At 30.7% G+C, this 14,466-nt stretch overlaps 1 protein-coding gene across 1 annotated transcript in view; it reads right to left on the bottom strand.

The window, feature by feature from the left end:
* LOC113375582 overlaps positions 1-14,466 on the bottom strand; it is an 84,537-nt gene that overhangs the window by 66,279 nt on the left and 3,792 nt on the right. The gene's annotated exons all lie outside the window — the stretch shown is intronic.

The raw sequence follows: 14,466 nt of genomic DNA, 5'->3' as shown, positions 1-14,466 counted from the left end.
GGATTAGAATGTTCTTAGAGTTATGGCGGTTGTGAGCCATTTATATTCATTATTTATTTTTAAAAATTCTTTTCTTAATAATTCATGAGACTTCAATTTATTTTTTTACTTCTAAATTTGTTACTTCTAAATGTGTCTTGATCTTCTTACCTTCTTTCCTTCTATATGCGTGCTATTAATTCACGTTCGCGGTCACCACTAAAGAAACTCGAGTTCTTTATACTACGAATATTGTTTATTATGACAATAGTAATAACACTATGTGTGATTATATTGATCATTTATAAAACGTTATTGGTATTTTCTTATTTATAATAGAAAAGAAAGGTTTCAAGAATTATACATTTTTTTGGCAAAAACTACTCAGGGAGAAACAAAAACCGTGTCCGATCTGACACTTGAATTTCCTTTTGTTTTTCTCAGTGCTGTCACTATATGGGCCAATCTGTCCAGAGACATGTGATGCGTGTTGACAAGCCGCGATGCGTGTTGGCAACCCGCTACAGGCCCATGGCATCGTGCCTTAAGGCAAATTGCTGGAACTTCCCGTAGTAATAATTAATTTCTTTTAAAAAGATTAACATTTTTGAAAAACATTTACTTTGAAAAAAATAGATTTTCGAGAATCTATACAATTTTGACAAAAATTTACCTTTTTTGAAAAAAGACTTTTTGAAAAAAAATGTTTTCTCTATTTTGATATATTTTGAACATTCTGAATTTTTTTCAAAGCAATCGTACTGCTTTAACTGCATAGAGACAAAATATCGAAGCGCGTAAGCGCCGCGTCGCCGACTAACGGATAAACATTGGTACGGAACCGATAGGAATGTAAACAAAATTTATACTTACTATTAGAATCTCTATAAAATATCAGATAATTCGATGTGCATATGTCTAATGATCATTTTTGACCGCCAAATGGCATTTTTTTTACTTTTTTTACTAGATCTCCGAAACCGCTAGACCTGCCCTTACGAAAATTTGATCAATTATTCATCTTATGAATACAAGCAAAATGTTTTTCGAATTATTAAAATCGGATGCTCCGTTCTCTTAAAAACTGAGTTACCGTTTGCGGCACTTTTTGTCCCGTATTTTCGGAACGGCTAGACCTGCCTATGCCAAAAACTAATTAGCACGTCTCCTTATCAACAGCAATCGAATGTTTTTGGAATAATCGAAATCGGTTGAACCGTGTTCCCGAAATAGTCGACAAAAATTTGTATCCGCACACACACACACACACATACACATACACATACATCCATTTTTTCTAAGGTATGCCAAAATGTTCAGAAACCTCTGAAACGTAAAGATATATAAAAACTTTGATTCTCGATTTTTTTGCGATTACTATAACTTACCCTACGGAAAGTTAATTATTTATTTAAAATTGTAAATTACAGTTAATATTTTTTTTAAAGTAAGTTGAATAATTTCTTTTATTTTTTATGTAGAAAAAACTTTGTAATTTATAAACAAAAATCACTACAATTTATTAATTATTATTGCGGTAGAAATCGGTGCTTCAAAATTCCCAGACCAAACATTAAATACTTTATAGCTTTCTGTAGGATAAGTTATAGTAATACAAAAAAATCGAAAATGGAAATTTTTATATATCTTTGCGTTTCAAAGGTTTTTGAACATTAATCGTACTTTACAAAAAATGAATGTATTTGTATGTGTGTAAACAAATTTTTGTCGACCTCTTTTATGAAAAAATAGTTAGTTAATGATCATTAGACACATGTACATCAAATTATTAGATATTTTATAGAGATTTTACTAATACTTTCAAAATTTGTTTACATTTCTGTGCGTTCAGTACCAATGTTTATCCGTTGCAACGCGGCGCTTACGCGCTTTGATATTTTGTCTATAAAACAGATACACAGCGATTGCATTAAAAAAGTTCAAAATTTTCAGAAAAAATCAACTTTTGGTACGGGAATTTCCAAGAATTTGCTTTAAGCATAATGCCATGTCTTTAATTTACACAAAAATTTACGAAATTTTATATTATGTGATACGTTTCTACACGAGTTAGACACCACAGAATTAACCGTCTCATAAAAGCTTTCAATGTTTTGATGACATGCATAAACTAATAATTCAATTTTTGATACATAAACTGTCTAAATATAAAATATCTATAACAATTTTTGAAAAATACGTGCAAAGTAATGACTGCATAAGTTAATTATAATAATGGACCTAGATATATCTATACATGTATACAAATGCCTATAGATATTTAGGTCAAATTATTAGGTGCATTATTCAAATCAATTAGGTACACAAATCAACCGACTTAGCTAGTAGAAGGATTATCATATCAAAATTGTCAATTTTACGGCTTACTAAAATTTTTGTCACCTCTCAGCTTTTCGATTAATTTGTTTCGATTGTAAATAAATGCGATATTGGAGGAATGGCGAAATAACTTCAGCTTCCATGACACGGTACGCTGAATAGGCCGTTGTTATGGCTTTCTCAGAAACGGTCCAAGAGAAGAATACTCACAATCAAAATATATAAATGCATTGCCTTCTCCGAATCTGGAAATGTACGTATACGGGCGAAAGCCAGAGATCAATTTGTTTGATAAAAATATTTTCGTGAAGCGTATTTTACAATAAAACTAAAAATCAATAAGAATAAGTCACAATTTTCTACATTTGAAGTGCAGATACAAATATATTAATATTTTAATAATACGTTTTATGATGATTCAAACATTTCACTTAACCAGTATAACCAGTATAAATCGTTTGTTAATACAAAAAGTTTAGTTTTTAAAAATGTTCGAAGATTTTGTTTATTATTTATATATATTTGAAACCATCATATACAAATTATTTATTTCGCACCATTATCCGAGTTGCTTAAAAGCTGAACAAAATGAAAATGCTATACCAAATTCTTAGACCTTTCGCTACGAGCGTCGCTTATAGATTTCCGCTTGAGTACCTGTGTGTACGAGTGCCGACTATAGACGACATCTATTTGTCGATTTTTGCTTCAATATTTATTACTGAATTATAGTGAATTTTATTATGTTATTGTAATTGTTAGTTTCTCAGAAATGTAATTTTTAATTTATCAGAAGTGTAAATTTTAATTTTCAAATACATTTTACTTGATATCGATTGGATAATTATATGAGATGTTGATGTGCCTGGTTCGTTCTGTAGCGTTACTAGACGGCTTGCTGTTCCGTACTGCAGTATCACTTGCGGAAAACACTGCCGTTTCTCCAAATTGAAACATAATTTAACTATTCTGTATTTTAAGTGAAAATGGAAATTGTTTCCGCACGATATCAGGTCTTCCAGAGCACGGGCTCGAACTCGCGATCTTGTCAACACAAAGTCAGCGTTTTAACTAGCTATATATATAGGGGAGCTAGGGGATATCTGTGATGGGTATAACTAGTAAGCAGGCGTTTTTCAATAGGATCTTAAACGATATTAACCTCTTAACTTACGATTTAGATTCGAACATGTTGGGTCAGAGTTGTACAAGCTAGCGCAGCGTTCGTGACTATTTTCGCACGCAGTGTGCAGTTTATTACAGAAATAAAAATAATGTTGTGTTTTATAATTTTGTATAAATAAATATTTTGTAATACCTGCGAATACCGTACCGCGCCATGCCCGTAATGTGTAATATTTGTTTCTGGCCCGAATATCGTACGCGGGCTATGCCCGTAATATTTACACATGGGCTAGCCATCGTCTGCGGGCTCTGTTCGTCACTGTAAGTGAAGGGGTTAAAATATTTTTTTGTCAACATTTAACATGTAAACCGTCTTCCATAATGTTATCATAGCTACTATCCCAGAAGTAAACAGAATTTTGCAGATACAGTAATTTTAACAGGAAATACAAAATCTATTATAAATTTCGGTTTGCGTTATTATTATTGACTAATATTAAATTTTATAAATCGTAATTCGTATCAAGTTAGTTAGTTATCTTGATTAATAAAAAAATCACACCTTGGATAGATGCAATAAAATCTTGGTGCTAGTCGTAACATACAAGAATTATATACAGATTCAAGTGAGAAATATTGGATGGAATGTATAGTTTGTAAGATGTGACGAAACACAACTTGTGTTACAGGAGACACTGTATATTTTATTTGTATTATGATATTAATTTTAGTTTACGGTATATGATAAAAATTTATATTACAGGAGACATTCTATATTTTATTTAGTTTCAAAGTCAATTTTCTTAAAAATAAGTGAAGAATTAATTATCAGAGGTTTTATTGTCGTTTTTGCTAGACTCAAACACATGGTAAGCTGTAACACCGCACTTTTTTTAGAAAATGATTAATTGTAAAATAATGATTGATTGTGATTAAATATGAAATTATTATTTGTGAATGAAACAGTTATGGAATTCTTTTTATTTAGTTCAGTAGAGGAGAAACAGTTACAGCAACTATTCCAGCAGCTTATCTATTTTTATTTATTTAGTATAAATATAATCAGTAGCTCTCAAGATATATTAATTTCAATTAAAAAAATTGTTACAAGCAGCTTCTAGCTCCCCTATAATATATATATATATATATATATATATATATATATATATATATATATATATATATATATTATAACACGCGCATAAAACAAATGGACGATGATACTTCATTTTGAAGTATTTCGAAATTATGTAAAAATTGGGCAGTTATTTGGCGTTAGGCTTACACGCATAATTTATTCATTCGTTTCGGGCCGCCCCTCTTTATGGGGTGCTACCTCGACATCTCCTTACTACTATACATCCTATTAAAAGTAATCATTGTCCGTAATGCGAGTGGCGAGAAAAATATAATTTCAAACTTTTCTTTATCAAGATTGTGTAGTCTGAAATGAGAGATTGTGATCCATAATTGGATTAAATATAAATGATTGTCGTGCAAAAGGAATGATATTAAATTGCGCTGTCAGATTGTCTTCGAAATAATATTACTCGCCGTAAGTCTGGACAGTTTTATTTTAAAAGTTTTCCGTGCGGATCACTCTGTTTTCATAACTCACGAACAGAATCTAATTAAAATCAGCGAATTGTCTTGATTTTTCTTCTCTGATTTGTTGAGGTGAGATGGCTGACTCGCTACTTCATTTGTGGAAAACTTAAAACTTTTGAAGTTGGTCAGACATTAATAATGTAAAGTTTATAATATAAAATAAAGATAGGTCTAGTTCAATTTTAACAAAAACTATATAATTTAATAAAATAAATAGTTAATCTAGAATCATTTAGTTCATCTTATCACAATGAAAAGTATGTTTTGTTTGAATCCTGCTTTCATAGAAAATCATTACTAAAATGCTTTATATTTCAAAAAGCAACCATCATCTTTTCATCGTCCTAACTATTGTCTCCAGGTATATACAATATTGCATTCTAAAAATATTTCAAAAGGATCCAAAAAGTCAGAGATATATTTTAGAACAAAATTCAAAAGGTTCACATATAAGGATAATGTTGAATATTGTACTAAATACTTAATTTCAATGTATGCATGTTTTCTCTTGGAGATAGATATCTTTAAGCTTTCATAATTTACCATCTGTTTCAAGTATGCGGCACGTAAATGTTATTCTTATATTTAATAAGCAAATAGCATGAACGACGTGGAATGAAGAGAACCCCAAAGAATCTTGTGTTCAAAGAAATTTTCGCGAGACCGTTTTAATTCCTATCTGATGGTATAACATATTTCATTCTAACTCATGTTGACGCACATTAGTAGAGGTATATATAGTATATATATATATATATATATATATATATATATATTAGGGTGGTCCTTAAAATGGTCATTTTCGAATTTCCTTGCTCCCAGGGGCTCAAATGGTTCCAAATTGATAAAAAACAATTCTCTGAAAGTTTTAGCCCTTAAGATTAACGTTTAGGTAGAGCGCAATTCAATCAAACTTCGTATGGAAAGAGCATGGAAAATTTTTTGAAAATTAAACAAAAATGTTTTAGGTATAACTTAGCGGCAAATGAATGAGTTTTATTTATTCATTTGTTTGCTAAATTACATCTAAAAAACATTTTTTAAATTTTTGAAAATTTTTTCATGCTATTTTCATACAAAACTTTGATTGAATTGCGCTCTATCTAAACGTTAATATTAAGAGCTAAAACCTTCAGAGAATTGTTTTTTATCTATTTGGAACCATTTGAGCCCCTGGGAGCAAGGAAATTCGAAAATGACCATTTTAAGGACCGCCCTAATATATATATATATATATATATATATATATATATATATACACTAGCTAACCCGGCAAATGCTGTTATGGCATAAAAAATATTTCTAGTACAAAATGTTTAGTATAAAAATAACTGACTGCAAATGTGGTATATACGTGAAAGGGGCAGATAACTAAAAATATGTGAATAATTTACCCACTGCAAAACACGCCACATGTAAATGTTCCTGGGTTCATATTTAATAAAACCAACGTTAATAAATAACATTCAAAGTCTTAAAAATTTATTAAACAGTTAAATTATTTTAATCAAGGGTTGTTCCCGACACACACAAACGGAAATTTTCCACTCTCCCATTTTTTTTCAATCTCAGTCAATTCGCTGGACATGCCGCATAACAAAATAATTTAAAAATGAATATTCGGATTTTACTTCGTAATTAAAAAATTAATGCATTAAGATAAAATGAGACTGTAGCGTCACTTGCTGAACGAGCGTTGCCGACAATCGTGAAACTCACCCGATTGATTTAATGTCATATGTCCCTTCATACAGTTCCATGTATCTTTATACACTTCATACAATGAAAAACGTATGAGGACTAGCAGTCCATGCAGTGTAAGGTCTATGTCTATAGCAAAACATTGTTTGCTGGGCCAGCTAGTATATATATGTATGCGATTATACTTACACGTGTAAGATTAATTAATTATTAATGCTTTGATCCGCTAAAACTACTATTGTATTAAATTATTTTAATCGAATGCCTCAGATATTCCAATTATTTTGTTTTAACTCTACGTCGACTTTATAGCATTATCTCATAATTTGTTTAAAGTATTATATAATTTTATAAATTACGCAGTATATTGCAATTTAAACTAGCTGGCATTGGTATTTTGCCTTGAGGCAAGTTACATGAACTTCCCGATATGTGTAAATAATCGACTTAATCAATAAGAAATAAATTAATTTATGAGTGATTAAAAGTATTCCGAGTGGATTTATTACACATAATTGACAACTAACGAACGCGTTAACTCGGTATATTTTCTAAAAGCAAATTTTCAAAAATAAATAATTTTCATAATTGAACTAGTTTCCGTAGGATTTTAATGGTTTAGTATGTGCATTGAGACCAAGTACTCGATCGTTATACCAAGTAAATCGTCTAATTTTAATTATAACAAACGTCAATAAAACTACTCTTTTTCTCAAACTTTGATGAATTTTTAAAATTAAACTATTTATTGTAAGGCCGTAATATTTCAGTAAGTTCCATAAGACCATGATATATATCGCCAAAAAAAGTTCTATAAAAATCGGCTTAAATTTTTTTTTCAACAGTTATTTACAAGAAAACTAATATCAATCCCAAATAATATCTTTCGAACAGTTTTTGATTTTTTAAAATCGATTCGTTAGTATGTGCTTAAATGTGGGCAAAAAGTTTAACACTTTTTTTGAATTACAAAGAAACGGCTTGGCAGATCGTCTCACAAAACTGACAAACGCTAGTCCTCATCGAGATACATCGAATGGCTTTTAAATTTTTGAAATCGGTCCAGCCGTTTTGGAGAAAACGTCGATTTACGGCAAAAAATCTGTTCATATACACACACATATACTTTTTCCAAATTTGGTCTCATTCGATTCAGAATGGCTTGGAATGTGGAGAAAACATAAAATTAGCGAGTAGGATTTTTTTAGGAAAACATTAACTTCTCGTTCGGGAAGTTAATAAGATATGCATGATTTGAATACACAAACAAAAGTATAAAACAAAAAATACTTGTTTTGCGATACAACGAACGTTTGCATAATTTATGGGTCGATTATGCCACTAAGTAACGTTCCAATTTTTATACAAAATGCTACTAAATACTGTCAAAATTCCATGCATATTATCAAGCCATATCTCAGAGATCCAGTTATGATAATGTTTTTTTTGAATTTTGTGCGTTTTCTAGGTTAAGTTTTCTATCTAAAAAGCCTAACTGCACAGAAACGACAAATATTGACAGTTTTTAGTATCACTTCATATGAAAAATGCTACTTAACATTGGTTTATTTTACGGCAGCATCAGACCCTCAATCTCTTTTCTCTTAAAGATTTACTTTGCCACGCATGCAGGATTCACTTTATCCATTATTAGGCAAAACATCATTCGTGAAGCAGGATATATTGTAATTTCTGCTCTTCTTCTTTCGATGTATTAACATCAATTTCAATAATACGTGTTCGTAGCTCATTTTGAAATTCTACGTCTATAATCATGTTTCAGCCCTGTCAAGTGCGCGTGTAGAAAATACTTGAAAGGGTTTAAGCATGTATCTACGTTATTATTTGCGCTTAATTTCCGGTAGCGCCCATTAAACTCGTATGAAATCGCGCTTATGTTTAGTGCATATATTTCCGTCAATTCGACGTTTAATGGCTTGGTAATGCTTTCGTATTATAGAGAATTTAACTATTATTCTAGTCATAAAGTCACCCGTTATGTTACTGCAATCAAATTCTTAAATGTCGACACAAAACCACAAAGTATATTGCTTGTGCTCTTGTGATTATTATTTTTTGATATTTTTTTATTGGCTTCCTCTAAGTACACAATTATCCATTTACAATTATTTACTATAATACATCTAATCTCAAATATTTTCGATAAAATTTTTCCTTTTCTTAGCGATGTTTGTCTGCATATTCCTTTCCACCTCTCTTCTGATTTAATTTTAATTTTCTTAATTATGTCACCATATAAGCATTTATTATATTCTTGTCCGCTTACATTCGCTGCTTTATCAGCCTTTTCGTTTCTTTCAACATCTATATGACCTTGTGCCCATCCAATATTTATGTTGTTTCCATTCCCTGTAATTATCTCTATATCATTCAATATATCAAAATATATTATGTTAAAATCATAGTTCTTTTATTATTTTTCATCTTGGCTATTCTAACAGCTTCACGATTAACTATTAATTCTGCCGAATATATAGAAATAAAATCAGGGCGTTGTAATATGCCATATCATATTATTATCATATGTTATAATATGGATATTTTGAAGTAAAACTTCTTCAGGCGCGACTAGGATGTAAATCCGTACAAATGCAACGGAAATGCGTTACGCCCGAACTGTAAGTCATTCGCTCTCGATGAAATCATTTCAATACGGGTCGATTGTGATTAGTCGTCGAGTATGTAAATAGAGATCTGTCGTTGTATGCGTACCGGCATCAACGTTGTATGCGTACCGTATCAACCAGCAAATCGGCATAGATAAATAAACATTTTAAAGTTACATCGTAGTACAAATCTTGATTTAATGAAAAATGCCTAAATCAGAAGAATATTTTACCCTGTTCCTTGAAAATAATAAAACTAATTAAACATTTTGGCCGTGTACTAAAAGTATGTTTATTGATTAGAAATTATTTCTATATTATTCGTAGTTTCTATAAATATTTGAAGTTATTAAAATAGAAAATATTTTTATGGCAAGACAGATATTACAGCTGATCAAAGCATGAGATTATATCGCCAGCAAAAAAGTAAAAAAATACAAGCAATCAATAAATGTATGTTAATTTTAATTACATGAAGTTCTTCAAACATAATTACATGATGAGTGAATTTGCGAAAACAATATTTGTTTAGGCGCTGTTTAACATAATCTACTGTGTGAACGAATATTTTAGAATTTATTATTCAGCAATTATTCATTTCTCTAATGGAGGTTTATTTCTAAATGCTAATTACAATGACAAACTGATCATGTCATATTTGAAGGATGACTTTAATCACATTATTGTTCTAAATATTATACATATTTTTAATGCTATTATAGATATATAATTTATAGTTTATCATTATATAAATGTTTATAATGGTTGGCACTAATAAATGTGTGCATCATGAGTGTTGCCATATTACTAATAAACATTATTAAAAATTGTTACATGATGTATTTATTTCCACTCAAATTCCATCTTGTACAGTAGCAAATAAGTTTTACTTATTATATCGCGTGTGAACCATACGCGCGCTCTATTTTTTTCTTCTTCATTCTATATTGCACTACTCTGAGAAATATTATTTCTGGACTCATCCCTATATAAAGTTATACTATCTTGTCCTTCGTGTTCTATCCACATTTTATACTCTTTATTTTTATTATAATACAATTCTCTTTCTTTTATTATAATACAATTTATCATAATATGGATGAACTCCATGGACTACATCAAATTCCCTAAATTCATATAAAATTTAAAACTGCTTAAAATGTCTGGTATTTTTTTGTTTATCCAATATGTCCTGTCCATACCTCTCCATAATTAAGTCAATTTGTAATTACACACAGTTTCATTATTCATTATGTTTTTCAAAATATATTTATCACATAGAGCTTAAGCTCTTCGCCTTATTCCTAATGGCATTTCTCCACATTCCAATAGTAATACATTAGTTGACACATCGATATTGAATCGTGTCCAAATCTTGAATTTTTTTACTGTTAAATATCCAAGAGCCATTATCTAATTTTGGTCAAATTAATAATCTATATAGATTTAATGCTGAACTTGGATGTATTACATTTCAAATTTTATTCAACATTCTTAATATATTTATACTTTTTTCTGTGTTTTTTTACTACTTTCAATGTATCTTGAATGCTAACTTTTGATCTAGAGAAATTCCTAAAAAAAATTTTATATCTTAAGCTTTTATATTATATTTTTTTAGTGAATATACCAATCGTACTTTTTTCTTCTGATAATGTTAGTCCATTTTTATTGAGCAATGTTTTTAGCTAGAATAATAGATTCAAGGGCAAATAACTTGGAAATATTTAGAAAATAGCTTGTTATCGAATGTCAAGTTAACTGTTTTGTTTATTGTATAAACATTTTACACGTGATAAAAGGTAAATAGTTAAATGATTCAAAAACTTGGTTTGTTTCAAACGGAATGTTTTTTCATCAAAATCATTTAATATAATCAATATAAACATTTAAATATTAGCTTTGGGTTAAGCTTATAACGATCGTTATATTGAATTTCAGAAATTCACGTTTGGTCTAATTGCGTTTTCTTATTTTCCTGAATGTAACATTCTTCTGATTAAAAATCTAAAACATTTATAAAACTTCTGTAAATTTTTAGCATTAGCCATCGTGGCATGTTTGCTTTTATTTACATTAATGTCATAATTTAAATATGTTAGTCCGAGTTTACTGCTGTATGAATAATAAATGAACGTTGATTAATATGTTCGTATATCAATCACTAATTAATAATGGATATTATAAATATCATATCACTACATATTAGTGAAGCACGAATATTCATATTGATACCATATTTTATATAAATAAAGTTTGTACAAATTAAAAGCGATATTTCTATATTTTAGATTGAATCGCCGAACGTATGCATGGGGCTTAAAATGAAATTTTCCATAAAATTTCAAGCCATGGTGATATATAGCAAAGTTGAATAAAATCACAAAAAATCGAGTTTTGCAATTGAATCCATAAGCTGGTTTTGTAATTACATCAGGAAGTTTGTTCATTACGAAAAGTCACTTCAAATTATATACACTTGAAATGCTGTGCGGCGTATGGCATATACTGCACGACTCTCGACTCGAATAACGTTAAAATTGTTTCGACGAATTTTGATTTTGTTGTGCAGGCAGCTTACCGAGCTATTCCGAAACAATGCAAACATACACACCGGCAAACGTTGTTTTGCTATAAAAATATGTCTAGTATGAAAATAACTAATTTATTGAAAATTGTTATATAAGTGAAAGGGGCATATAACAAAAGACATATGAATAGTTTATTCACTGCAGAGCACGTCACATATAAATGTTTCTGGATCATATTTATAGTCTTTGCAAGACCCAACCTAATCTGAAACTGATTCTATTTAAATTAAATTAGCACATTTAGTATTACGTACCCCACACCAGAGGGTCTGCTGTTCCCAAAGTCATCGCTCGAATCGTTCTTTGGTCGTTGGTCTAGATACAGATTAAACTGATTCTACGATTACTTGTCAAAGATTATTGAAATTATCAAAAATATAATATTTTGGCTATAAATTAAGATTTTTTAATGTAACCTACCGCCTAAGTTGGATCTATACGCACACGATGGCAAAACAAATTTAAAATCGGTTCAGTATTTTAGGCGTCTATCGCGATCAAACAATGTGACACTAACTTTATATATATATATATATGCAATAATAACTAGTTTCGTTGTTATTTATATTAATATTTTATATACCAATACCGCTCTTTTCAATTCTACTATTTTAATATAAAAATCCTCATCTTGAAATAAAAAATGACAAATTTTTGTTGTATTATTTTTATTTATTATCAAAATAAACAAATAAATTGTTACTATCAAAATTTTGCTCAGAAAGCTGTTTGCGGATCCAGAGGTAAAACAAATTTTCAGTGAGAGTTTCACAAACTGACAGAGTCACTAAACACCAACTGACTCACAAGTACAAATACATCACTATACTTAACTTTTTAATAACATTCCCATAAACTACACGCGCAACATAGACATAATGCACTTTAAATCGAACGGACTCAAAAACCACGTCGACGAACTGAAACAGACGATAACAAATTATGATCTGGACATTGTACAGGTTAACCAGACACATTTGAAATCGACGGACAAACTACATTAACGACTACGATGTTTACAAAACATCGATTGATACTGCGATTTGGATAAAGTCTTGCATCAGAATTCAGAATTCTGAATTGTATTACTATTTTGTACTTTCGTTCCTTATATTATGTGCGCAACTAAGTTCTCGCTGTTTGTCAGTATATGGCTCTAGCAGTAAGGGTTGGTCGATGACAAATCCAAAACGTCTTGAAGCAAACTTAGAGTAAGTAAACAAACTCCTGCGACACATAATTAAATCGTTTTTGCATTATATACTTCTGATTAAGCGAATATGTCCAATTTTATGCCACACAATCGTCCTTTGCGGGGAGTGTTAATTTTCGTCTTCCATTCAAAAAAAAAAAAAACGGCAGCTCAAGTGCATCGAGAGCTACGGTAATGATGCTCTGAGCGAAACAACATGCCGTGAGGGGTTTTGTCGCTTCAAAAATGGTGATTTTGATATTGACGACCACCCTCGTGAAGGAAGGCCAAAACCTTCAAAAACGCTAAATTGAAGGCCTTGTTCGAAGAGGATTCGTGCTCTCATTCGAAACTCAAGAAGATCTTGCTTCGGAATCAGAAGTTACCTATCAAGCCATTTCCAAGCTATTGCATGCGTTGGGGATGATTTAGAAGCAAAAAACTTCGGTTCCTTGTGAGTTGAAGCCAAGAGACGTCGAGCGTCGTTTTTTGCCTATGAACCACTGCTCCAGCGGCGCAAAAGAAGAGGTTCTTTATCACATCGTGACAGGTGATAAAACATGGATACATTACAGCAATCCAAAGAGGAGAGAATCTCGGTTCGGTCGAATATTCACTGCGAAGATTATGCTCTACATATGGTGGGACCAGGTCAGTGTTGCTTGTTATGAGCTGTTGAACCAAGCGAAACCATCACTGGAGAACTGTATCAAACTCAATTGATGCAATTTTTTATAATAAAGTTACATTTTCATCGAAAAAACAGCGAGAACTTAGTTGCGCACCTAATATATCATATATATCATATCTTGAAAACTAAAGCTCATAGAAAAAAATCAATGTCATTTTTGAAATCAGCTCAAATATACTTAAAAACAGCATTAAAATCGTTTGCACCATTTTCTTTGTTGACTTGTGTTATCTGACCGAACACAAAACTACCGACGCACAACTGTACTATCTTGAAACGCAAACCATGTACGTCACAGTACCGATACACCATCGTAGCACAATAGATTTGGTATTGACCAAAAATCTGCATTTGACTTTCGAATCCACAACAAAAACACATTTTAACTTCGATCATAACCTTGTTTTTATGACTATTTCTGACAGATTCGACGACGAACAGACCCCTGAATATAAAACTCTAGACTACTTCAGAGCCAACTGGCCATTTTTCAGAGACATCATGACTGACAACATACGAAACACGATATCTATTGAGACCAACATAAACAATGAAAACTTTGTAATACATCTGACACAGACGATCACTGACAGCCATCCAACGCCAATACCG

This window comes from Ctenocephalides felis, unplaced genomic scaffold (genome assembly GCF_003426905.1).
Source record: "Ctenocephalides felis isolate EL2017-DRISC unplaced genomic scaffold, ASM342690v1 CF-g0.4_SCAFFOLD_01886, whole genome shotgun sequence".
Taxonomy (NCBI): Eukaryota; Metazoa; Arthropoda; class Insecta; order Siphonaptera; family Pulicidae; genus Ctenocephalides; species Ctenocephalides felis.
The sequence above is the reverse complement of the archived record's forward strand: the minus strand, read 5'-3'. Positions and strand labels throughout refer to the sequence as shown.